Source organism: Cryptomeria japonica, chromosome 3, assembly GCF_030272615.1.
Source record: "Cryptomeria japonica chromosome 3, Sugi_1.0, whole genome shotgun sequence".
In the NCBI taxonomy this organism is placed as follows: Eukaryota; Viridiplantae; Streptophyta; class Pinopsida; order Cupressales; family Cupressaceae; genus Cryptomeria; species Cryptomeria japonica.
In genome coordinates, this window is record NC_081407.1 from 485,241,377 (window position 1) to 485,268,840 (window position 27,464).

A 27,464-nucleotide genomic window follows, 5' to 3' on the forward strand; every position below is an offset into this window, starting at 1 on the left:
CTGAGCTGATGATGTCCTATTATGATCATTTTTCTTATCACACTACTCCCCCTTTGACATCAATGACAAAGGTTGTCATTCGCTGTCAGTGGAGGGTGGTTCCTGCCTATATTTTTGTAACCAGTGGGTTACAATCTGGAATATATTTCCCAAAACTAGATTTAAACTATCGCTGAATCTTTTGCTTTCCTGTAATGCCTCTTGTGTTCTCTGAACTGTACCGGTGAGTATGTGCATTTTCTCTTTCGGTGTCTTAAGTCCTGGAACCAAAGCCTCAGAAATTTCTTTTCTCAAAGAAGTGAGGTAGTTTAGTTTTGGACCAAGTTTACATTTTAAGCTCTTTGCCTTATGCTTAACTTTCTCTTTGTCCTTCTCCAACTTCTTAATTTTCTCTTCTAGATCTGCAATTTTCTTTTCTATCTCCAAAAATGAATCAGATGTACCTATCAGATTGTTAGCAGTATTGTTTATTTCAGTTTGAGTTATGATGATCTCTGAATTTATATCTTGTGTCAAGATGTCTATTTTGCAAGTATCCCTGTACATTTTCTTAAAATCCTAAATTGTTTTTCCTAGATCCGATAATAAGGTGTCCATTTTCTCCTTGTTCTTCTTCACAATTTCCTCAATGAATTTCTCTTTTTCCTTAATCATTCTCTCCTTAAACGTGTTCTTATTTGATCAAATGTCAAAATGTTGTCGGTGATGAATTTAGACAATGTGTCTAGTTGACCTAAAGAGTCCTTATTATTCACAATGCATTTAGGTGCTATCAATTTAAGAATAGGGATTGTATCATCTATAGCCTTATAGGCTTGTGCATTGCACTTTGTGATCTTCTTTATTGAATCCAATAAGACCTCTGTTACATTTGTAGGCCGGAATTCTGACATTGAAGTACCAGATGTTTGCCTAACTGCTTTCACAATATCCATGCTACCGGTTGTAGTAATCACCTTGCTTGATTTGACCTCCGGTAGGTCAGTCCATGTTTGCATTTCTACTAGCAAAGGTTTAGGCTTTTCACTTTTAACCGGTGGCACTGTCTCTGTCTGAACTTGTGTCTCAACCTGTTTCTGTTCCAGTTTCTCCATCTGTGTCTGAGAGGGTTTCTCTGAGCTCTCAACAGCTAATTTCTCAAATATAGTCTCTGTATGCAGTTCCAATTTCTCAGTTTGTACCTTTGCATTGTCCATTTCCAGTTCTCCTGATTGTTTTTTCAGTTGTATCTACCGGTTCTTCTAATGTTTTACCAGTGGTGTCCTCTATCGGTTGTTCTGTTAGAGTAGGTTTTGCTATGCTCATGTTTATAGTGTTATTAACCTCAACCTCAAAATTTGTAGCTGATGACTCAGTAGTCACTTCTTCCTTCTTATCCTCAGTGGTTTGTCTGTCAACCACAACATTTACTTCATGTGTGTCTATATTTACAGTGTACAAAATTTTTGACTCAGGATTAGTATCCTCTAATGGAGTCTCCATACACTCAGTGGTCGGTTGACTATCTGTAGCATGTTTTGGTGGAGTATCACGAAGAGGTGGGAGCACATTATCAGTTATTTTAAGGCTTGGAGGTCCACCTACCTTACCTTTTTCCTTATCCCTGTCCTTTTGGTATACTCTGATAGTCTTGGGTCTTAGTAACTCTTCCTGTTTCTCTTTTTCTACAAAGAATATGTCCCATGCATTTGTTGTTTCCTCAGAGACTTCATTCACTCTACCTGCCATCAGTACTACATATCGGTGAGCAGTTGAAAACACTTTCTGGTTAGCCTCACTGATTAATTTATCTATTTCATCAGGTGAGTTAACTGGACGTACTGCAAGTAATTTTTCAATTTTTATTTTCTTATCCAGCTCAACAATGGCTACCCTTCTGGTTCATCAACAATTTCCATCAAGACTTTTTTGTAAATATCCAAGTGTAAAATTACACTATTCTCTATGCTTTCTTTGTTATCAGCAAATAGTGTGTTGTATAGTTTGCTAATATTTTTCAACTTTCCATCTTTAGTTATTTTACTTAAGAGTTTATCTAGTGGAGCAATATCTTGTTTTACCTTCTTCTTCTTCTTAGGAGTTAACTTCTTTACTGGAGGCCTCACCACCTATTGCTTTTGTCTTGTTTTTCTAGGAGTGGGTGAGGGTACCAGTGAGGGTTTTCTTTTCCTTTCTACCCTTTTGAATATTGCTGACATATCACTCTCAGAGGAAGTTCCAACTGGTGAAAGATGAGTTTCCGGTTGAAGTCCTTCCAAATCACTTTCTTTTATACCAGTTTGTTTCAAAGCATATTCCTTAATTGCCTTTGCCTATCGGGTTCCTTTCCTTACTGTTTCTTCAACCTTCTTAACCCTTTTTCTTGACTAAATTCCACTTTAAATTGTTTCTGCATTTCCAAAGACTTTCTCAGTGGGTTCCTTTGGTGCTTCAAGGAGGGATTTTGCATAAGGTTTTATGATATTATCATCTGTTTCATAGCCCATTTCAGTTACCCAGATAGTTTTAGGGACAACTGCCTCCATCTAGATTTCATCTTTCTTGATTACAAAACATATTTCCTTCTAATATTTATCCACAATTGCCTGTGACAGTCTTACTCTTATTTTTATTTGAGCCTTCAATGCTTGAAAATGCTCATTTGTGTTTTTCTCTTTGTCTTCTCCCATATTGTTTAATAAATCCAATAGTTGCTTTCCTACCGGTATATCAAATCCAAAATCTCTTCTACCAATACTGGGTACTTGTTTAGTAATGTACAACATTAGGCAAACAAGCAAATTTCCAAATCTAAAGGTTCCTTTCTTATCTCCTTTAATCTTCTTTAGATTGTCTATCAATTCATCTTTGAGCCATTCACACACATCTATTCTAGCATTATCATTTACCATGTCATATGCACTTTTGATACATAGGCTAGAAACTGAGTTCAACCTATTTGCATGTGTGGCTTTGTAACCTAAGACCATACTAATAAATTTGACATTGATGTCCTTTACATCATTTACCCTTAGAGATCTTTTGTCAAAAGTTGCACCGGTTAGTTTCATCACTATGTCATTTAGGTCGTTCTTTGTTCTGTCGGGCCTGCTACCAGTGGAAGGTAACCCTGTTACCGCTTTTACTGCTTCTTTGGTGATCTTATGGATGGAATCCAACCAAAATAATTCACCATGGACTCTGCTTAGAACTATTCTTATTACATCTTCGGGAAAATCAAGAATGCTAAGAATATCAACAAAGCCTAGGGTTTCTATTATCTTGTGTTTCGGCTTGACATTACCATCTACATCACAAATCACAGTCCTAAACATGTTTTTGATCTCATCATCACCTAATTCCTCTATATGACAATGTATGTATATCCTAGCGTCTTCAGCATATACTACTCCCTTAGGAATTTGAGATAATGCACCTATGCTATCATCTTTCTTCGCAATTTTGGGAACCAGTTTGAATATGGGTCTAGGGCGCTTAATAACCTCAATCAAAGTAGGGTTTGCAATAAATTAAGGAGTGGATGAAGAAGCCATAGTTATAAATACCTCAATCTGCCTTAAGGATGAATGCTTGGATGAACTGCTTCACTTTTTTGCTAAGGATGTCTTCACTCAGAAATTTTCATGCTCTCGAAGATTTGAATGCTCGGTGAATGAAAAAAGGAGCAAAAACACTTGCTTTATAATGTTATTTTCTCCAGCTACCACATTTAATGCTTGCGAGTTTAAGTCACAACTTAACTCATCTGCCGGTATAGAAGTAATTCGACTTCTTACCATCAACCGAGGGTATAATAACCTATTTTTCAATTTGTTGCTAAACCCCCAAAGGATTTTCCTTTGGTTAAATGAGGAGTCTTCTGTCGGTGGAGTCTTACTCTGTTCTACTGGTGGAGTAGTATTCCCATCAACATTTTGATCTGACTTTCTGATCCATTGTTTTGAAAAATTCTTGTTTTACCTCTTCAACCTTTTCTTTACCCTTCAAACTATGACCTTTGTTATTTGCCAGTGATGCCTTACTTCTACAAAATTTTACAATATGTCCAATTTTGTTACAAGCATAACAAGTCACATTGTTTTTCTGAATAGATTTCCCATATCCTATGTCGGTATGTGTTCTGCATTGATTAGATAAGTGTCCAAATCTTCCACAAACATAACATCTTACATTCATTCAACAATTTTCTAAGTTATGACCAATTTTGTTGCATTTAGAACATTGACCGGTGGGTGTATTAGTGTTCTGATAATTTCTATATCTACATTGATTTGCTCTATGACCATACTTGTTATAGTTAAAGTATTTCCCATTGAATTTGTAAGCATTAGTTTGTCTTACTGGTTTGCTATGATCATGATTGTTTGTAGTACCAGAGCTTTCACCAGTTTCAAAACTAAGGCCATTTGTATCACCATTAGGTTTCTGATTCTTCAGCATGTCAACAAGTTCTTCTGAACTTTTCTTGAATTTCTCCTTGCATTGATTTGCAGTAGTCAGTTCATTCTCCAAGATTCTCTTTTGTCTTATGAGTTCAGCTCTGTCATTCTGTGTATGCATCAAGTCTATCTTCAACATATCATTTTCATGACTGAGTTTTGTGTTTTCATTTCTAGCATCATTTAGTCTTCTAGTCAAATCATCTTCATTGTTCTTTCTATCTTCAATTTCTTTACAAAATCTCATAGTCATATCTTGCATCTCATTCTTCATTTTATAGATATCTTGTCTCAGTAGGTTCACCAGATCATTAAGAGTTTCCTTTTCATCTTCCTCATTCTGCATCTTCTCATAAAGTTCTCTTCTTTTATTCCTTGTTATATTGAAATTTTCTTGAAGTCCTCGAATAATATCCCGAGCAGCCTTCAGATCATCTTGAAGTTTGATATTCTTCACTTTTTCTACATCATAGTCTGAAAGAGCTATTTTCAATTGCTTTCTCAAGTCTTCCATCTCTATCGGTGACAAGATCTTCCTCAAGCTGTTAGGCTTTTGAAAATAGAGGACCAGGCTCTGATACCAATTGTTAGGATTCCCAAAGATACTGAGAGGGGGGGGTGAATCAGTATCTGACTGGTTATATAATTTTCTGAACTTATAACATGAAAAACATATTAAAACTATGTACCTGTAAACCAAAAATAATGCAGCAAATAAGAATAACAACCACAACATGAAAAGCACACCATAACACAATATTTAATGAGTTAACCCGGTGTGGGAAAAACCTCGGTGGGATTTGTGACCCACAATATTCACTTACTGGCCAATAAGAGAATATTATTGCTTACAATAGGGGCCTGCACATGCAGGAAGGCCAAGTACCTAGAGCTTACTGCTCAGTTACAAAAGAAGTCACACTGACTTACAAAAATGGATTATACAAATCCAATGTTTTGTACTACTTCAAATCAACATCTGCTATGCCAGATTCAGTACTGATTTAAGCTCTACTACATACATAAACCCTTAACCTAATAATTCGCACATTAGGTCTGCTATTTTCCTTTCATCAATCACTTATTAAATGATCTATAATTATCTCATACATATATGAGTCATATTACAATCTGCCATGTCGGCTTACAAAAGATTTTACGATTAATTACAAAATATGTTTATACAAAATTATTGTCGGCCAAGATGCCGATATTCTTCCTTTTCGGTGTCGGTGTTCTATATGTCAGTGTAGAGTCTTCTGATGTCGGTGTCTATGTCTTCCTACCAGTATCGCATGATTGTAAGGTTGCCATCAATGACAATACCTTCAATCACCTAAAATTTCTCATTGGAGTGTGCATTTGCCAACAGTTTTCTCACTGCATTATAAGTGTGTACTAGCACTCATCCCATGTGTGAGGCACAATTATCTTACTTAGTGTTTTTATTTACTAAAATCTCTAATATGCTATTAGGTTATCACTTATTTAGACACACTTTTGATGGGTTACCCTACAACCATTTTGGGCACGACCCCCACTCAGAAGCCACTCTCCTATATGACACTAGACCATAATCAAACGAAACTCCAAAAACCAAGGTATACACCAGGACAATCATATAGAGTTCAATAGGTAGGAATACTCACTTGGCCAAACAAGTCCTCATACGAGGTGCACTGACTGACGGTTCTTTGACTCGAGACATGACCAGCTCCAGTCAACCACATAACAACACCCAACACTCCATATAAGGGCATGAATAGATACAAAACCAACACATGAAAACAGTCACTACTTGAGATCAAGGACATAAGCAGATACCAAAATAAACATATGACAATATCCAACAATCACAATCAAGGACTTTCCATTTCTTAATCAAATGCAAATATAGAAAATAAAACATGCATAGACATAAATCTGAAATGACAACCTTCTTCCATATCGTTTAAAAATTACAATCGATTCCATTTTCTAATAGATCTAAATTTGATTGTGATTTGTCTACCTCATTTAGGTACATGCCGCCCATGGTTTACTAACTCACTATAATTCAACTTTCATCATAAAATGATATAAATACTTTATAATGATTCAAACTAAAATCACATTAATATAATTATATTTATATGCAAAACATACAAAGATATAATTAAATATATATTAATTAACTAAAATATGATATTTATTTTTCAAAATAAAATCATCATTACCATTCTTTTTCAAAATAAATAAACTATTCTCATCTTCGAATTCCCAAATGACATATTATTAAATTTCAAAAATTTCCAACTAATATATTTTTTAATTTCCAAGAATTAACAATTAATATAACATTTCTTTTTCCAAGATTTTCCAAATAATATATATTGTTTCATTCCCCTACAATTTACTAAATAACATATATTTTAATTCCACTTTCTAGGATTCACCAAAAACATATGTTATTTACTTTTAATGAGCTATATAACAAAATGCAAATTTAATATCAATTCAAATATATTTTAAATTAAAATTAAATTATATATTAAAATAACCTTCCTTTTTTTTTACCACGCTGTTGACGTGGATCAAATTGATCATAGCAAAAAGGTTTAACGGGGGGGGGTTGCTACCTTGGGCAGTGCTGCTACCAAATGGTAGCAGCTGCTACCAAATGGTAGCGCTTCTACCTGATGGTAGCAGAATCTACCCTCCCACGTGGTGGGGTATACATTGCCACATGGGGGTATATATAATATTTTTTTCAATTTAAAGAAAAGCCCCAATTTACTACATAGTCTCAAACTAAGACAAAACAATAAAATATGAGAATTAAATTTCCAGATTACCAAGATTTTCATATATTATATTTTTCATAACCAGTCCCAGAAAGTTAAAACTGGAAAATTTTCTCCAACCAAATTCCATATTTGGGCAAATGAAAACAAAACCAAAATAAGAGATTCAAAATGAAATTTCTTAACCAAAACCTACACACCCATTTTCAGTATAAAAATCAATTTGAACAAACAAGAATTGATCTGGAGATTGAAAATGAAAGCAAAGAGGATTCAAGTTCAAGATTTAACTACAACTCTTCCTTATTCCACAAATTTATGATATTTTCAAACAAGCACAACCAGATTTCTTCTAAATCAAAACAATCTCTTTTAAACAAAAACCAAGGAGATAAACAAGAATCCAACCTTTATCAGCAATCCTGGGAATGATTTGATGAAGAGCCCAACCTGCAAGCTCAAGAAATTCCTTCTCCCACAAATGCCCAAAATTTTCCATTACAAAAATAACTCTCCAAAATATTTTTCAAAACCTAGGTTAAAAAGGAAATTGTTTGACCAAAATTCTTTTTTTTGGTTTAAAATATTTTCCTAAAAAAAAATCATTTTTCCAAACAATTCAATATGCAAAAATTGTTTTTATGCCAAAATTGATTTTCTTAATTGAATTAAAACTAACATTTCTTTTTCAAAATGCCAAAGAGGGTAAGATATATCTATTTTCAAATACTATTTAACCTTTCATTTCAAAATGCATATACTTAATTAATTCATTATTTAAAAATAACTATTTAATCAAACTTGCTACAAATATGAATTTAGCAATCTGATTATTGATTAATCACACAAAGGGGTCTTGTTTAATTTAGTCCCTTAATTTACTAATGCGTAAAAACACATTTAATCTAATTTAAATACTTGGGATTTAATAATCAATTTTTACCACACGCACAACACGCAACCCAAGAAAGCCAAACAAATACACGACCCACATTCCCAACCAAAGGGAAAATTGACGGACGACTGACGACGCTCACTTGAGCATGACTAGGGTAAAATGTAGGTTATTATGACTACCTAATCCAATTCCTATGGACCAATAAGGTACACTCAAACCCGCGAATCCAGGTGGAGATGAACCTCGTACCTATGCGGTATTGTACCTGCAATCTCTTGCAACCATGAACCACACATGCATACATATAAATTGAATGAGAGTGTTAACCCGAGATTAATAACATGAATCAGAAGAACAACTAATATTACATAAGAATCAATGTGAAATCAACATTTACAGGTATACACAATAATCATAATATCTGACTATAACATTACAAGATGGTAAATCAACCATTCAAGAAAGCCACTTAAAAGTCAACCAAGGTCAAATCGGTTTTAAAAATCTGATTAGGGTAGGGGTACTACACTATTTCTTCTTCTAATGGTCTTGAAACCTTATTGGTGCAACATGATAGTGATGGTAAATAACATCTTTTGTACTACATAAGTCATACTTTGCTCGATTATGAAGTTCGATATACTATGATAAAAAATAAATGTCCTACTCTTATTTTTTCAACTTAGAAGTTAAGACACTATCTCCTTTTTCAAAATTGATCTTTTAGGATGCTTAGCAAAATGGGTGATGTTAACCGAATTTGACCTTAAATTTGTCTCTCAAAAATTTATTAAAGTCCAAGCCTTAATCGACCATTTGATTGATGCTCCTTCCTCTTTTAATTTACCTAATCAAGACTCATTTCATTATAATCTTGTACTTCCTTTAGAGGTAGATAAAACTTGGACATTATACTTTGATGGATCTAGGTGTCAAATCAGTTCAGGTGCAAGGGTTATATTGATACCTCCTTCAGGAAAACCAATTCCTCTAACTTATCGTCTCAATTTCCTTTGCACTAATAATATTGCTAAATATGAAGCCCTTATCATTGGATTAAAAGTGACTTTATCATTTAAAGTGCAACACTTGATAAAATTTGGTGATTCACAATTGATTATAAGATAAGTTATGTGAACCTATCAAGCTAAAAAAACTATACTCTCTCAATATTGTGACTTAGTCTTATCAATGTTAAAGAAATTCAATTCTTACACCATAGATCCTCTCCCATAGAAAGACAATCGACATGTTGTTGCAATGGCAAGTGCAACTTCCCTTATATCCCTCAAAGACCCTTCCAAGGATTATTACTTTTAATATCATAACTAGTGTGATTTCTTATTGATGGTATGATGAAAGAATAAGTATCCAGTAGATTACTGAGAGGGGGGGGGGCGTGAATTAGTAACTAGAAAAAATGATACAAACTCTCCAAACTCAAACTCAAACATGCAAAGTAATCTTATTAATGAAATACCACTGTCAACATCAATACTCATAAGAATACTGGTTGATTGTTACAACAACTTAATAGTAAACAACATTTAACTTGTAAACATCCAAATACTTTATCATATGTCAATACTTCACTTCTCAATGCATTTGATTATCATGCCTTATCAAAAATAGTTAATCAAATCAATCATAAGATCATAACCTCAAAAACAATCACCACATGACACAAGTATTTATACGTGGAAAACCCAAATAGGTAAAAACCATGGTGAGATGAGACTCACAAGATAATATCTGAACACTTCTAAAGTTTGCCCTGTTAGGAGCCAAGCCTGTTAAAGATTTTACAAAAGTCCTGTCAAGAACTGATCCTGTTAGGAATCACTTGATTAAGGGATTGACTACAAATGCCTTGTTAGAAGAAAATACCCTGTAAGGAGTAACCTTAGTAGAGGATTTGAAAATCCAATCTAATGGACCACCTTGTTAGAGGATTTAATAAGTAACCAAGCTTGTTATAGCTTACCCGGTTAGGGGATTTCAATTTTGATGTAATTGTTAGAAAACAATAGGAGTTTCTTGATCCATCTGAATAGCACTACATTTGCTTGATTATATCCAATTAAGCTTCTATCTGCCTTTACTTAAACTGCAGACTCATTCTTTGGTTTGGCAATCGCACACTCAACTAATTTCTGCCAACTCTTGCCAATACTAAAACAAAACAACTTCATCAACCTTAAATACAAATCAATTAGGTCGGTAACACAACAAAAATATAATCCTCTCACCAAGATTACAAACAAGTCGGTACAAGCATGATCATTGGATTTCATAGCAATCTCAATACATCACTCAAGAAAACCTCAACTGCTCCTTGATTACTGCTTCATCGAGCTTACTAACATCACACATTTTTCATTAGATGCAATACATTTTGTACATTCCCTAGATAAAAAAACATGCCAAAACATTTTGAACTTGTCTTCATACAATGACCTTATGTGTCACCATCATTACCGCTTAACCAACATAGCCAATTCAACAACCTTAATCGATTAGGGTTTAACAAAAACAACTAGTAGGGTTTACTGGTTACATAACATGGAAAGGGTTTAACCTTTTACTCCAATTACCAGTTCAACTCACAAACTTACATACCAGTTACAATAACCTTCACAAAGCTCTTCCTACCAGTTACAAGACAATATCAACAATAACAACAATATCAACAACATCATTAATATCATTACTGGTTCAATTGATATCAACGACAGCATAATATATCATTAATGCAATCTTCATGCAAATTCCAACAATATCCTCCTTTGGCATTGATGACAATATAAAACATCAACACCATTGCTTTGCTGCTATGATTGTGAATAAGAATCCTGGTTTACATTACCAAGTATTCACATGCTCTCTCTGTGTTCAGTCTGTCACTAGTTTTCCTTCCCATAATCACATAATTCTTCTCCCCCTTTGACATCAATGCCAAATTGAAAGTAAAACATGTAATGCTAAATTTACATTGTGCATCAACAACATACTACAACTTGATGCTCCCCCTGTGGAATACATCCACTTCTACATCAACCCTTGTAAAATTTTGCAAGTGTTTCAGGGACTGATGTAGTCAACATCATGTTCAACTAACTTCATGAAAAGGGACAAGATTCTTGGAAATATTTATGGCACTTGTGTTATCACATAAAATCTTTATAGGTTCTAAAATATTCATCTTAAAACCTTCCAAAATGTGTCTATCCAAATAGCTTGTGTGCAATTCATATAAGCTGCAACATACTCAGCTACAGTAGTAGATTGTGAAGTGCAACTCTGCTTTTTACTACTCCATGAAACAAGCCTTCCTCCAAGAAAAAATGCTCCACCAGTTGTGCATTTCTGGTCATCAACATTTCCTGCCCAATCAACATCTATGTATGCCTTTAAATCAAATTTTCCTCCCTATGGATACCAAAATCCATAGTCAACAATACCTTTAAGGTATCTAAAGATTCTCTTGATTGCTATCAGGTATGTCTCCTTGGGATTCTTCTGGAATCTAGCAACTATGCCAACCACATGGGCTATGTTCGGTCTGCTATGAACAACATAGTGCAATTTGCTAGTCATGGACCTGTATTCCTTCTCATCAACATACTTAGATTCATCTTCCTTGGACAACTTACGACCTATAACCATCGGTGTCCCAATTGGTTTACAATCACTCATGCCAAATGTCTTCAAAACCTCTTTCACATACTTAGACTGTGTAATGAAAATACCATTCTTCATTTGTTGTATCTGCAACCTATGAAATTTTTTATTTCCCCTACTAAAGACATTTCAAACTCATTTTTCATTTCATCTGCAAAACTATTGCTCATGACATCATTACCTCCAAATATAATATCATCAACAAATACTTCACTGACTAGTATTTTATCTCCTTCAGACTTGAGATATATTTTACTATCATCACTAGTTCTCAAAAAGCCTATCTTGATTAGATGTGTATGAAGCATTTCATACCATGCTCTGGGTGCCTGTTTTAATCCATATAAACCCTTATGCAATCTGCATACCATATCTTTCTCATCAGTCAAAGCATAACCATTTGGTTTCTCTATGTATACCTCTTCTTCCAATATCCCATTCAAAAATGTAGACTTAACATCTATTTTATATACCTTGAACTTTTTATGGGCTACAAATGCAAGTAAAGTTATGACACCTTCTATTCTTGCTACTGGTGCAAAAGTTTCTCCATAATCTTATCCTTCTTCTTGTGCATAACCTTGGCAGACTAATCTTGCCTTGTTGCAAACTACAACACCATCTTCATTCAACTTGTTCCTATATACCCATTTAGTACCTATTAAATTCTTATTTACCGGTCGGGGTACTAGGGTCAAAGTATTGTTCTTCTCAATTTGATCCAATTCCTCCTCCATAGCTTTAACCCAATGATCATCACCAAATGCCTCCTTAGCGGTTCTTGGTTCAATGGTGGAGATCATGCAATAGTTCTCTCTGATTCTTCTTCTGGTTAGTACTCCAACATCCTTGCCTCCAATAATCTGCTGAGGACTGTGATTTAGTTTCACATATCTAGGAATAACATGATCATTATATTTAGGTTCAGCTTCTTCATTGTCATCATCTTCTTCTAAATTTATTTTTTCCGATTGAACTGGTGCATCAAAATTTGCTTTTCCGGTTTCAGATTTCACAGTTTTTGGTTCCAAAAACAAAATGCAAGGATCTTCATCCTTTTCCTTTGAAATGGTTTCTTCTGAGACGTCAGGAAATTCATCCACTCGAACATCAACACTCTCGACAATTCTCTGTGTCCGGTAGTTAAAACATTTGTAGGCCTTACTCTTGGTGAAATACCCAATAAATCTTCCTTCATCACTCTTAGCCTCAAATTTGCTAATTTAATCACCTCTCTTAATAAAAAATTTGCTTCCACATATCTTAAAATAACTAACATCAGGTGACTTTCCATACCAATATTCATAAGGAGTCTTTTCCTTACCTCTCTTTACCAGAACCTGGTTCGTTGTGTAGACAGTTGTGCTGGAAGCTTCTCTCGAAAAGGTTTCGCTACACCTCCTTGTATCAACATTGTCCTAGTAGCTTCAACAACTAATCGCTTGTTCCTTTCTGTGATACCATTCTGTTGTGGTGTCCTTGATGCAGAAAGTTATCATTTGATACCATTCTCTTCACCATACCTAGTGAATTCCTCAGAAGTAAATTCACTGCCCTGATCTATCCTCGGACATTTTATCTTCTTACTGCTCTCTTTCTCAGCTAAGGCCTTGAATACCTTGAACTTACCAAAATCTTCAGTCTTATCCTTCAAGAATGTGACCCACATCATCCTTGAGCAATCATCAGTGAGAATAATAAAATATCTGTCACCTTGAATGCTTTTTGTTCTTATTGGTTCACAAATATTTGTATGAACCAAATCTAACAAATGCTCCACTGAGAAGGATTTTCTTTTGAAAGTTGAAGAAGTCATCTTTCCTAACTGACATTCTTTGCAAAGAGCATTAACTAGTTTATCTAACTGAGGCAAACCTCTCACTATTTTGGACTTACTCACTTTAACAATGTTATCAAAGTTTATATGACAAAATCTCCTATGCCAAAGCCAACTATCATCTATTTTTGCAATAAAATAGTTGCTAACTTTAGAATTGAGATGAAATGGGTTACGTTTAGTTTGTTTCCTAGTTGTAATCAATTCACCTTTGTTGTCAAAGATTTTGCACATATTATTTTTAAACTCCATTGGGTATCCTTTATCATTAAGTTGTGTCACACTCAAAATATTGCGATTGATTCATTCAACCTAGTAGACATCATCTGCACTGCTCTTCCCATTAAGAGAAATAACTCCTTTACCTTTAACCATGCAGGGTGAATCATTGCCAAATCTAACAACACCACCATCAAATTCTTTCAAGGAAAGAAATTTGCACTGATCACTGGTCGTATGATGTGAACAACCACTATCAATGATCCAATCATCAAAGTTATCCATCCTGGATACTAGTGCCTTCTGGTCTAATATCTCTTCCTTAATAGCTACAAACACAATATCTTCACTAGCATCATCATTAGATTCTTCATCAGTGATACCACTATCAATAGCAATAAGACAATCTCTTTTGCCTTTACCCTTATACTTCTTGAATTTATCTATCTTGTGTTCATTTTCACCATTAGAACAATTAGCCACTATGTCACCAATCTTATTGCATGCAAAACATTTTAAAGGTAATTTACCTCTGTATTTACCAGTGCCTCTAGGCAACCGCTTTGCCAATAATGCTTCGAGCTCCACTAAAATGTCTTCATCATCAGCATCTCTGCTGGATCTAGATTAATAACCATGACTAGTATCTCTACTTTTTATCACAGATGGGTTAGAAACAAAAGCTCTAAATGCAGACTCGGATTTTTGTACACTACCATCATAGCTGTTTAATTCAAAAGCAGTAAGCTTGCCAATGATGGACTCAAGAGTTACCTTAGTTTTTTCAATGGACTTCAGCTCCCAAATAGCTGCAACTCGAATAGCATAGATCGGTAGTAGGGTTCTCAATACCTTACTAATTACTATGGCATCTTCCACTTTCCCTCTTGTACTCTTAATTTCACCAACTATCTCATTTATCCTTTGACCATACTATTGGATATTCTCACCTTCAGACATCCTCTTGTCATCAAACTTTCCTCTTAGACTCTCTTCTTTAGCAATCCTAACATGTGCATCACCACTATAAATCTCTTCAAGTTTTTTCCATACTTCATATGTAGTTTCAATACCATGAACATCTACATATTCAACATCACACAGGGAATAGATAATAGCATCCAATGCTTGATGATTTTCTTATTGTTCTTTCTTCTGATCATCAGTCAAAATTCCAGCAGGTGCAATATACTTAGTATCTAAATGATCCCAATACTGACTTCCCAGACTCTTGATGTAAATTTTCATTCTGTCACTCCATATCATATAGTTTTCTCTGTTGAACTTTGGACCTTCCTTCTTCATCATGATCTAGCAGATATTTTCCTCAAACTGTTAGGCTTAGACCTTAGAGGACCTGAGAAGCTCTGATACCAATTGATTGTATGATGAAAGAATAAGTATCCGATAGATTACTGAGAGGGGGGGGGTGAATCAGTAACTAGAAAAACTGATACAAACTCTCCAAACTCAAACTCAAACATGCAAAGTAATCTTATCAATTAAATACCACTGTCAAGATCAATACTCATAAGAATATCGGTTACTCGTTACAACAACTTAACAGTAAACAACATTTAACTTGTAAACATCCAAATGTTTTATCATATGTCAATACTTCACTTCTTAATGCATCCAGTTATCATGCCTTATCAAAAATAGTTAATCAAATCAATCATAAGATCATAACCACAAAAAAATTCACCACATGACACAAGTATTTATACATGGAAAACCCAAATAGGTAAAACCATGGTGAGCTGAGACACAAGATAATATCCAAACTCTTCTAAAGTTCACCCTGTTAGGAGCCAAGCCTGTTAAAGATTTTACAAAAGTCCTCTTAAGAACTAATCCTGTTAGGAATCACCCAGTTAAGGGATTGACTACAAATGCCTTGTTAGAAGCAAATACTCTGTAAGGAGTAACCTCGGTAGAGGATTTGAAAATCCAATCTAATGGACCACCTTGTTAGAGGATTTAATAAGTAACCAATCTTGTTAGAGCTTACCCAGTTAGGGGATTTCAATTCTGTTGTAATTGTTAGAAAACAATAGGAGTTTCTTGATTTGTCTGAATAGCACTACATTTGCTTGATCAGATCCAATTAAGCTTCTATCTGCCTTTACTCAAACTACAAACTCATTCTCCGATTCGGCAATCACACACTCAACTGATTTCTGCCAACTCTTGCCAACACTAAAACAAAACAACTTCATCGACCTTAAATACAAATCAATTAGGTCGGTAACACAACAAAAATCTAATATTCTCATTGAGATTACAAACAATTTGGTACAAGAATGACCATTGGATTTCATAGCAATCTGAACACATCAATCAAGAAAACCTTAACCACTCCTCGATTACTGCTTCATCGAGCTCAGTAACTCATCACGCATTTTGCATTTGATACAATACATTTTGTTCATTCTCTAGACAAAAAAACATGCCAAAACATTTTGAACTTGTCTTCATACAATGACCTTACGTGTCACCATCATTACCGCTCAACCAACATAACCAATTCAACAACCTTAATCGGTTAGGGTTTAACAAAAACAACTGGTAGGGTTTACCGGTTACATAACATCGAAAGGGTTTAACCTTTTACTCCGATTACCGGTTCAACTCACAAACTTACATACCGGTTTACAATAACCTTCACAAAGCTCTTCCTATAGGTTACAAGATAATATCAACAATAACAACAATATCAACAACATCATTAATATCATACCAGTTCAATTGATATCAATGACAACATAACATATCATTAATGCAATGTTCATGAAAATGCCAACAATTGTTATACCTTAGATTAGGATGAATGGTACTCTCATATTTTTTGATATTTGTATGATGGTACTTTTCTTGATTCCATAAGTAAAAACACTAGAGCTCGAATTCAAAAAATTGTTACTATATGCATCATTCTCTCCAATGTCCTTTATAGAAGGGGTTACAATGTCTCAAAAAATCAGAGATTCCAATTACCCTTGAAGAAGCTCATTCAAAAGAGTATAAGGGGCATTTTGATGGTAAATCTATGGTTCAAAGGTTTCTCTGAAAAGGATACTATTGGAAAACCATGGAAAAAGAATCATTTTCCTTTGTCAAAAGTGTCATTAGTGACAACAAAATAATAATTTGATCCATGCTATTGCTCATGAATCTAGAGCCCAAATTTCTTCTTGGCCATTTTCGATGTCAGGTTTGGATCTTATAGGTAAAATATCCCCTCCTTCCCAAGGACATACTTTTATCATCACAACTACAAATAACTTTACAAAGTGGGTGGAAGCCATCCCTCTTCAACCAACCATTGTTTAAGCAATTTATCAATTCATTCTAGACAATATTATTTATCAATTTGGTATACCTTCCATGTTGGTTTTTGAAAATGGTACTTTATTTAATAACAAATATGAGAAGAAGATTCTTGAGAAATACCACATTCAACATCAATTTTGAACTCCATATTATCCTCAATCAAATGGTCAAGCTGAATCTTCTAACCAAATAATTGAGCAAATCCTTTGTAAGACTATCAATAGGCAGGGTAAGGATTGGAATAATCAATTATATTAATCTTTATGGGCCTATCAAACTAGTGCTCGCATAGCTATAGGTACCACTCCTTATAATATTGTTTATGAAGCTGATGCAATTATGCCGCTAGAGTTGGAGATTCCTTCACTAGTAATTTTTCTTAAGGGCATTATTGATGATGTTTCTTATTGAGAATAACATCTTCAACAAGTTGAATTTTTCTATGAACAACTTGTAAATTCTCTTGAGCATATTCAAGCCTACCAAGAAACTATGCAGTGAAGTTATAATGACAAATTTATTCAATGTCCTTTCTTGGTTGGTGACTTGGTGATCTATGAGAATAAACACAATGTAAATGCTCTACCAAGAGCAAAAGGAAAGTTCAGTCTAAATCAGCTTGGACTGTACACCATCACTGAAGCCTATGGATTGGGTGCTTACAAGATAATAGATGTGGAAGGTGCACCTCTTAAGGAACCCACTAGTGTTATTCACCTTCATAAATATTATGTCTAATTCTCTCTCTTCCTTCTCTCTTAATGAATAGTATTCTATCATTGTCATCATTGAATAATGTTATATTAGATAGTTTGATAGTCTTACTATTTCATGTACAATGCTTCATTCTTAACAAGTTTATTCCTAGTTTTGTCTTGAATTCATTTTTGTAATTTCTTACTTATAGAGATTAATTTCTTTATTTTAACATATTGTTTAGTATTCTCCATTCTTATGTTAATTAGATCATGATGTGTTTAGTTAGAAAACATGTTTAACTAGATCTCATGGAAATTTAATTTAACATAAGTGCATCACATCATCAATTGTTGCATTTGGTTAAACACTTAATTAAGTTGTTTAATTAAATCACACATGTATCCCTTTACTCATCATCACATTAATTGAAATAATCTGCATTGATTAATTCAAATTAGTCATATGTGCATTAAATGAGAAAATACATGTACATCACCATATTTTTTACTTTTGATCAAAGAAAATATTAAATACATTATTTTGCATTAAAATAACATGTGATACATCATCATATATAGGCTTTGATACAAAAAAAAATCATATCACCTCTCATACAAAATGAGGTGACTCATCATACATCCTTGGATGATGGCTACTTGTGCCCTCAGGCCTTGTTTGTGGTGGTCCCATAGATGCAACACCCTGCTAAGTAACCCCGAAGGACTAACAACTAATAACCAAAATTACATAGCCAATTTTTTTTTAAACATAATACATTACATATTTTAACTCATTATATAATTAACCATTAAAGTGCACAAGTGAAAGATAAATATACATTAAAACTATGTCCTTTATTGGTTCCCTAACATCGCTACTATGCAACACTCCTATATAGGAACTAAGTTACATAAATCATAAATGGAATAATTATAACATTTCATAACATAATAACATCTACATATACAACTAGGTTCATTTTAAACACCAACCCAAATGTTCCTATTATAACATTTCAACATAAGATAAGATAAATCATACATACACATATGAGTAGTCATTACCAACACTAAACTACCTAAACACTATTCTAGAATTATATGAATACTAATTACATCGATCCAACTTACATAATCTTCTTTACAAAGTGTTCAAGATACAATAACAATAAAATTATAATGATTTCCAATGATACATATCATATATATATGATTTACAATAGCTGAATAACTTACACGATTAAAAGGTATTGCAATGAAGAAGACAAGATCCCTTCAATGCACACAAACAAGTCCATTAGTCCCCAATGGAGGCTAGAAACAACCACCTGGCCATGTGGAACCCTCAAGTCCACCGTACCATGCTTAGGAGATAGACACAAGGCCCCAAATACACAAACAAAAAAAGGAAGGGAGAACAAGGTCTATTCTCAATAATATCAACATCAAAGGGAGTATAAGCTATAAAAGAGGTCAATTAAGATACAAGACAAGATTCCAGGAGAGGCTTCTATTCACAACCACATAGGATATGGTACTAGAGTACAAGAAGGAAAGAGTGTCATCACATAGCTTCAACATGGGTTATCCCGGTAGTGTCTTTAGGCCTCAACCACTATTTGACAACTCATGTGGAACCAAACAATCCTTTCATAAATACAAGGAGGTCCAATTATGCCAGATCAACAACCCATGAATGACTAGGCCTTCCCGCTCCCATCCTTAGTCTGTACAAGCACTCAAGACCATAGATGGGGCATCATATTATATTACTAATGTGTTTTACCCTAGTTTATTCATTAGGTTATCACTTGATTAATAAAATATCAAATGAGTTATCCTTGCAAACACTTTAGGGCCTCGAGTCCCATTGAGAGCCACTCTCCCTAAATTGCATCTAGACACCCTTACCCTAGCGTTCAATACAAGGAATCATAAAATTAAATAACATAGATACCTCATATAGATTATACATGAATCCATAATAAAAAAATTAAATCATTTATCATACACATAGACCTATCTAGATCTTAATCATCAAGGAATCAACCTTGAAAACACTCCCAAATGGAGGATCAACTAGATTCTTTCACAACCAAGAATAGGGAAGAACATATAAACATCAATCAATCCAATATAGATCATACATACCCCAAAAAATGGGATCAATAGGGTACATAACTAATCCAAGCCTCTAGAACACTCTAGGGAACTAAAATGATCAAAACAAGACCAAATAAAGCCAAGACAAAAAACTTGGGCATTTGACCAAATACCTACACAATTGTAGACTTAAGCTGCACAATTGACATAATACCTGCATAATTGACATAATACCTGCATAATTCAACTTTAAACCTACGGCTGCAATCATATTGTTTGGAAGTGTCCAAAGCCTTTTAGCAAATCCAATCTTTGCAAAACGCAAACAAAATATTCCAAGAGATGATTTTTCCTTTAGGCTTTCTGTCAAACAGTTTCAACTAGAGCTTTTCAAATTTTTGCATCTCACAAAGATTTTCTTTTTGTTATTCCTAGGACTTGAAGTTTATAAGTGACTAATAAATAAATCTTCCTATTAGAATATAGAACAATCGTCTTTAGGTGTTCTAAGTAAATTTTGAATAAAGTTGAAAGAGACTTATTAGAAGTATAATATATATTGTTGTTATTTAACCTTGTAAGAGGTTGTTAGTAAAAATATGTTTATACTAAGACCTCAAAATATATTATTTGAATGTATAGGAAATAGTGATGGATCATTAAGATGACTTAAACATAGTAATGGAGAGAGTTAACTTTTGTAGATTAATAGCACATGATTCCATGACAAGGGGGTAGAATGTAGTATGATGAAAAGCTAAACAAGGTCATGTTTCCTTTCTTTAACTTTTGTTAAATTATCACATATAATTTTATATAACAAGGGTGGATCATCTTCTTTTACTTATCTTTCCATTATTGACATGTGGACATTAATTAATCAGAGCTTTTGATGACCTTAATAACTATGGTTTCGAATGTATTTATTATGAGGAGGTTACCAATTATGTCCTTTATTAAATTCTTGATTGGTTATGTGTGTTTTAGCAAAATAGTAATTGAACTTTTATTAAAATCTTGTTGAGTAGATAGGAGGATATATATATTATGCATTATTAAGCTTTATGCACTTTTGTTTGTTATTATATGTTCTTGAATGTCATTGAACATGTCCATGCATTTTATGCACTTAGTTTCTCTTGTTATGCTACTATTCTCAAGTGTCTTATGAACTATCATGTGCATTATTGTGTTTTCAATATGTGCTATTTTGAGTATGGATGGGTGTCTAATATGGAGTAAAAGAGAAGGGTAAGTTTCTAGAGAGGTTTAAGTCTCCACTTAAACTCATTTGCCGGTAGTCGGCCCTACAAGATCTTTTCCCAAAGTTCTATTGATCTGTTAGTATATGCTTTCTAAGTGAATCATTCCATTTTCACTCTCTTCCATATCTTAGTGTCCTTACAATAGCATCATAGATTGTGGATACACTAAGCTACACCAGATTCCATCCCCTGCCAATTTCGAGTTGCTAAACTACTTTGTGTAGGGTTGATGATTCTTCATGTCAGGAAGAAAGCCAGGGAAGTGTAAATGCTTTGTGGTTGGATGGTAAAGCACTTTGTCAATGTTCTCGCCTGTGATGTAAGCATGGGAGATAGATGATGGGAGACCTTGTCAGGATGATATTCAGCTTTGTTCATTGTTTTTGACTTTATGGTCTTTTGTAACATAAGTAATTTTCATTATGTTTAGCCAATCTCTTGGCTAATGCAATCAAACATTGTGTTCAGTTGTAACAATATGTAACTACTTTTTGGTATATTGAACATAATGGATTATTTAATGAAGTGAATTCTTAATTTTGTGAAATTTTGTGTAAAATTGTTGTAAATATGCAATTAATTATTTTGATAATATGGAGGTCTTTATAGAACTAAGAATAATTTATATTTTAATATAGTTATTTGATCTATATTATTTTTAAAAAACAAGCTTGACCTCGTTTTACGCTATTATGCGAGCCGTCTTTTCTATATTACTTTTTTCTCTCGCAAAAGGTAAGCAATCTAATATTTTACTCAATTAATATAAAAAGTAAATTATTATAAATTATTATTTTTTAGTGTTTTCTTAGTTATCTATTATTATAAATTATTTTAGTTTTAATTATTACATCCTTCACAATTTTTTTACTAAAAAGATTAAATTGTATGGTATGACTTAGTTCTTTATAGAATTATTTTACTTTTAAAAAATTTAAAATTATTTTAATATATGTATTTGTTTTATATTATTTTTTAAATATATGCATTTGACAACATCTTTTTGGACAATTGTGAAAGAGAGTTTGAATAACTATTAAAAAAATAATTACAGGATAAAAAAACTATTAAATTATTTTAACATATGCATTTGATTTATTATTTAAAAAAAAATTGACTATAAGTTGACTATGATTTTTAATTTAATTATTAAATGAAAATAATTTACATAGACAATTTCTAATATTGCAGTAATCAAATTTAATTATTTTAATAAAAAAAAAAAAATTTATTATCATTTGAAAAAGAAAAGATTAGATATTCTAATTGAGAGATATCATTGACCACTATATGTGGGCAAGCTTTGACATTGTTGCCTTTCCAATTCACCCCAGAGATTTTTGAGAACACGCTTGGAGATTATTATCACGCTAATTTTGCTCTGGAGTCATTGAAATCATTGTGCTTTTTAAGATTACTTGCATCCATTTTACATTCATTATTGCTTGCATCCATTATTGCTTAAATTGGTTATTATTGCTTGAATTATTCATCCATCTTGCATCCATATAGCCTAATATCATATAGATTAAATCCTTCGTCTTGGTGTAGTCTAGTCACTGGTATTGCTTATAAAAAAATTGAGAGCAATCTTATACTCGCATCTTTTAGAAGGCAATTAGTCGCTTTGCTATGGTTTATTTCTTATTGATTATTGATTACTAACCATGCATATAATGACTTAATTGAAGTGTTGTGCTTGCAGCTATAGGTTCACTTTTTCACACACACATCTCTGGCGTCCACCGTGGGGCCCGAAGACTACATTTTTTCAGCCTCCAAGACTGACTGCTTTATTTTTTTGTTATTTTCTAGGTTTCAGATTTTTTAGTTCTTCGTCCGTACATCTCATACGACAATTCTTACAGGCTGAAATGACAAACTGCAGGTGTCGCACAAATTACAAACACATTATCATATGAGTAGACCTTCTATTGTATGAGCAGATCCTCTGTCGTACGATCATAAATCATCTGTCGTACGAGCCAACATCATTAGCAATATGGTCTCGTACTATACTGCGTCCTGTCTCATATGAGTCAAGTGTTTGTTGTACAATTCTATATTTTCTTGTAAATGAGGCAAATTTCATATTTTTTTCATTTCTGATTGATTATTCTGACGATTGACCCTGATTGTTTATCTGTCTATCTTAGAATTTTTCACAGCCTAACTAGTTTTTGTAGAATGCTTGTCAAAGAATATGCTTGTCGCACAAAGACAATATGACTACTGATTCGTTGTCTTTGCAGGTTGCCTGAAGGAGAATCGACTAAACATTGTGTATTCTTTAAATCCATTTTTAGGAACCTAACTTGCTATCTGGTTAAAGAACAAATCTGTCTTTTGTGCTTTTAGAAGATTCTGAGAGGTAGGAGAGAATGCTCTTGTATTTTTCTAGACAATCAGAAATCCAGACCCTTGAAGCTTTTTCTTTGTTTGAGATTTGTACATCTTTAGCAGGCCTGCCCTCCCGAGGGGTTGAAAAACTCTTAAAGCCGTTACAGCCGGTGTGAGGGGAATGACCTAAGTGGGAATGGCTAGACACCAAGTACTCCAACCCACTATAAAATAAATGTGATTTGACGAAAATAAAGTCAACGACAGTGCTCGGGAATAGCTCTCCTCCCTACCTTCTGGTATATTAAACCTTGGTTTTCAAGGCTGGGAGACCTCTTAATTACGTTTATACGTCGACGTGCCAAACACATCCCTGACTAAATCCAATTTAAAATTAGAAGCTACCCTGTTCATCTCTAAAAGGGGGATAATCTTTGTGCAAGAGAGATAGTAACTCTCCCAAGATACTTGTCATTTCGTGCCCCCATTAGCGTTTGGAGTTGGATAATACAATGTTGAGAATCAATTGCGTGAGACTCAGCAGCCATATTTTGATTAGCTATTGGGTGTGTACCTGAGTCTACAAGCAAAGGTTTTCTTTCCTCACCAAATTCCTTAGGGTTTGCATGTTGTGATTGGAGTCACTATACATACTACTTATTTTCTGTGTTTTCATCCTTGAAACAAAAACTGAAATACAAAAAATTAGTGAAGACCAGAAACAACTCAGTGAGTCGAAACTCTTTTCATGTCAGAAACTAGTCCATCCTCAGTCAAAACTCTGTCTGTGTCAGAAACTAGTCCATCTTGACTCAAAACTCTGTCCGTGTCTGAAACTAGTCCATTCTCAGTCAAAACTCAGTCTGTGTCAGAAAATAGTCTATCCTGGTCAAAAATCAGTCCATCTCAGAATTGGTCATACTCAGCAATTGAAAAACTCAAAATTTCTAGGCTCTGTCTTGTGAACAGTCATACGAGTCTGATAATTCATCGTCCTATATCACATCCTGTGTCGTACGAGTCTTCTAGTTTGTCGTTCTAGACCCAATTCTATGTCGTATGAGTCATTTCATTTTGTCATCTGGCTCTGTATCCTATTTCATACGAAACAGAACTGCTCTCAGTCTTTTGTCACCCTACACATGCCCATTTGTCGTACGGTACGAGGCAGCAACTCGTACGAAACAAAATTATTGTCGTCCAGTCCAGAAAATCCTATCATATGAGTCTCTGGTTTTGTCAGAATAGAACAATCAAACTTGCCTAAAAATAGCTTATAGTGAACATAATACTGATTATCATTTTCCTGAGCATTAAATAGATCAAGACAGTGTACCTCTGCCATTTGCGTTGCACGATTTGGTCAATCACCTCTCAGCTAGTTCAATCAACTACCTATCAAATTTTAGTCACTTAGATAATGTCTTATACAGGATAGATCATTCCTGAAACCAGACTGCATCTTACACTACACTTAGAATCAACTTGGATAACGTCTTAGATAGGATAGATCATTCCTAAAATCAGACAAAATCTCAGTTGTTTCTCCCAAACAATACTCTAAACAGAACAACTAGCTTTGAAATTGATCTTGACCTCTGCATCACAAAACAACTCTAGGTCACACTAATCCATAAAAATGCCTATTCAAACCAAGAGTTCTCGTAAGAAACAAGCCAAAGGCAAAGAACAAACCTTCACTTATCAAGATAATCCATTCTATGTGAAGGATCCCCTCACTGACATGCCATCGTCATCAGGTCGACCAATTTTTGATGAACCAAAATCTCCCACTATACATGAGACAGAATACAATGATGGAAATAAAAACGACCGTAATATTCCTAAAAATCATAATGACTCATCATCATCAAGTGAGATTGACGAAGCTGCTAAACCTCTAGAAAAAGAAATCCTTGACTGTCAGAAAGACAAAGACTTTAGAAAAATGATGAAAACTATCATGACCCGAGAAAAGGAAGACTATTTCTTAGAACTAGCAAATCAAGGTGCCAAACTTCCTATTGGATATGATGTTCAGACACTTGTTACTAAAAGGGAAGACTCACCTATAATCATGGTACAAAAATAGTTACTAGCTTTGTGGACAGAGCTCACAGAGCTGAAGAATAAGGACAAGTCCCCGAAACAATATTCTCTGGAAACAATATGTCCCTTTCCATTTGACAAGAATTTACACATGCCTCCATTCCCTTCATGAGTGGAAATCCCAAAATTTGACAAATATGACAGTACCTCAGATCCTCAAGATCATGTTAGGGAATTTAGTGTTGCTTGTATGGAATTCATGCACGATCAAACGTACCTCATGCATCTCTTCCCAAGGAGTTTAGGGGGGTCAAGCAATGGAATGGTTCTCAAGTCTACCCAAAGGAATAAAAACATTCGAAGAACTAATCCAACTATTTTTACAACAATAGTCATACAACATTCGACATCCTGTGACTATGATCTATCTTTGTAATACTCAACAGAAAATAGGGGAACCTCTTCTTACTTTTCTCCAATGCTAGAGAAGGATGTTCTCTAGGTACCCATGACCTATTCCAGACTTTGAGAAAATGGATATATTTGTCAATAACTTGGTCCCCGAACTGAAATATAGTGTACAAATGCAAGTACACCCATCATTTAACAAAATGGTAGATAATGCCATTCGAATGGAAGATGTGCTCATAAAGAAGGGGGATATCACACCTTGGAAAGAAACACAAACAGAATCTAGCTCTAAAGAGAAGAACAAGTATTGGAAATTTGCCAAAGACAACAACAAGAATGTTGTTAATGATGGAGTAGTAGACACTATCAAAACCAACTCAAAATCCATAATATTCAACCTGGCTAGTGGTACACAAGCACTTAAAGCCACTGAGATTGCAGCAGAGAATCCGCCAAAGAAAACAAAGGAATGGTTCAAAGACAGGCCTTGGCTTTCCAAACCTAAGCGTGATTTTACTCCTCTTGAAGAATCATATGAGTTCACTTTCAAAACTTTGTTGGCAAACAACTTGATAACACTACCAGATAACTCTAGACCATATGATCCGGATGTCAAACCAATATGGTGGAGAGAAAATGAATACTGTGACTTCCATCGGAATAAGGGTCATAACATAAACAATTGCATGAAGCTAAAACATGAGATTCAAGATCTCATAGACGCTGGTAAAGTTGTTGTTGGGAATCATCCAACCAATGCTAATCATAAAGCATTTAAAGACCCTTTGCCTACTTATGAACAAGGTGATTCCTCAAAGACCAAAGGACGTGCCAAGGTAAATTATGCTTATGCCAGCCAGGACAACATTATCAACATGATTGAGCCTTCACACTCAAAATATTGCAATGTGATTATAGTTCAAGATAAACCAAATGAATCACGATATGCAAAATCTCTGACCAGATCTCAAAAGAAAGTTACCCTCCAAGGAGCTAGTTCTTCCAAACTGGCTCAAGAAACATTAAATCCAACAGCCCTGCCAAACAAACAAAAGGAATCAACCTTGGACAAATTTAAAAGATTAACCTCATCATCATCCTCTGGATACAGCGTGGTTGAACAGTTGAAAAGGACAAATGCTCAAATTTCAATTTTTGAATTGCTATGGCTCTCATCTGCTCACAAGGAAATCCTAGACAAAGCATTGCTCACTACCAACATTCCAAAAGATTTAGACATTGATCGGTTTCAGTCTATGGTGGGTCATCTGACTTCACCTCACTATTTGACCTTCTTTGAGGAAGATGACAATTCATTAAATCATCCACATAACCAGCCATTGCATATTGAAGCCATGATCCACAAACACAGAGTTAAATGTGTTTTGATAGATGGAGGCGTGGGGTT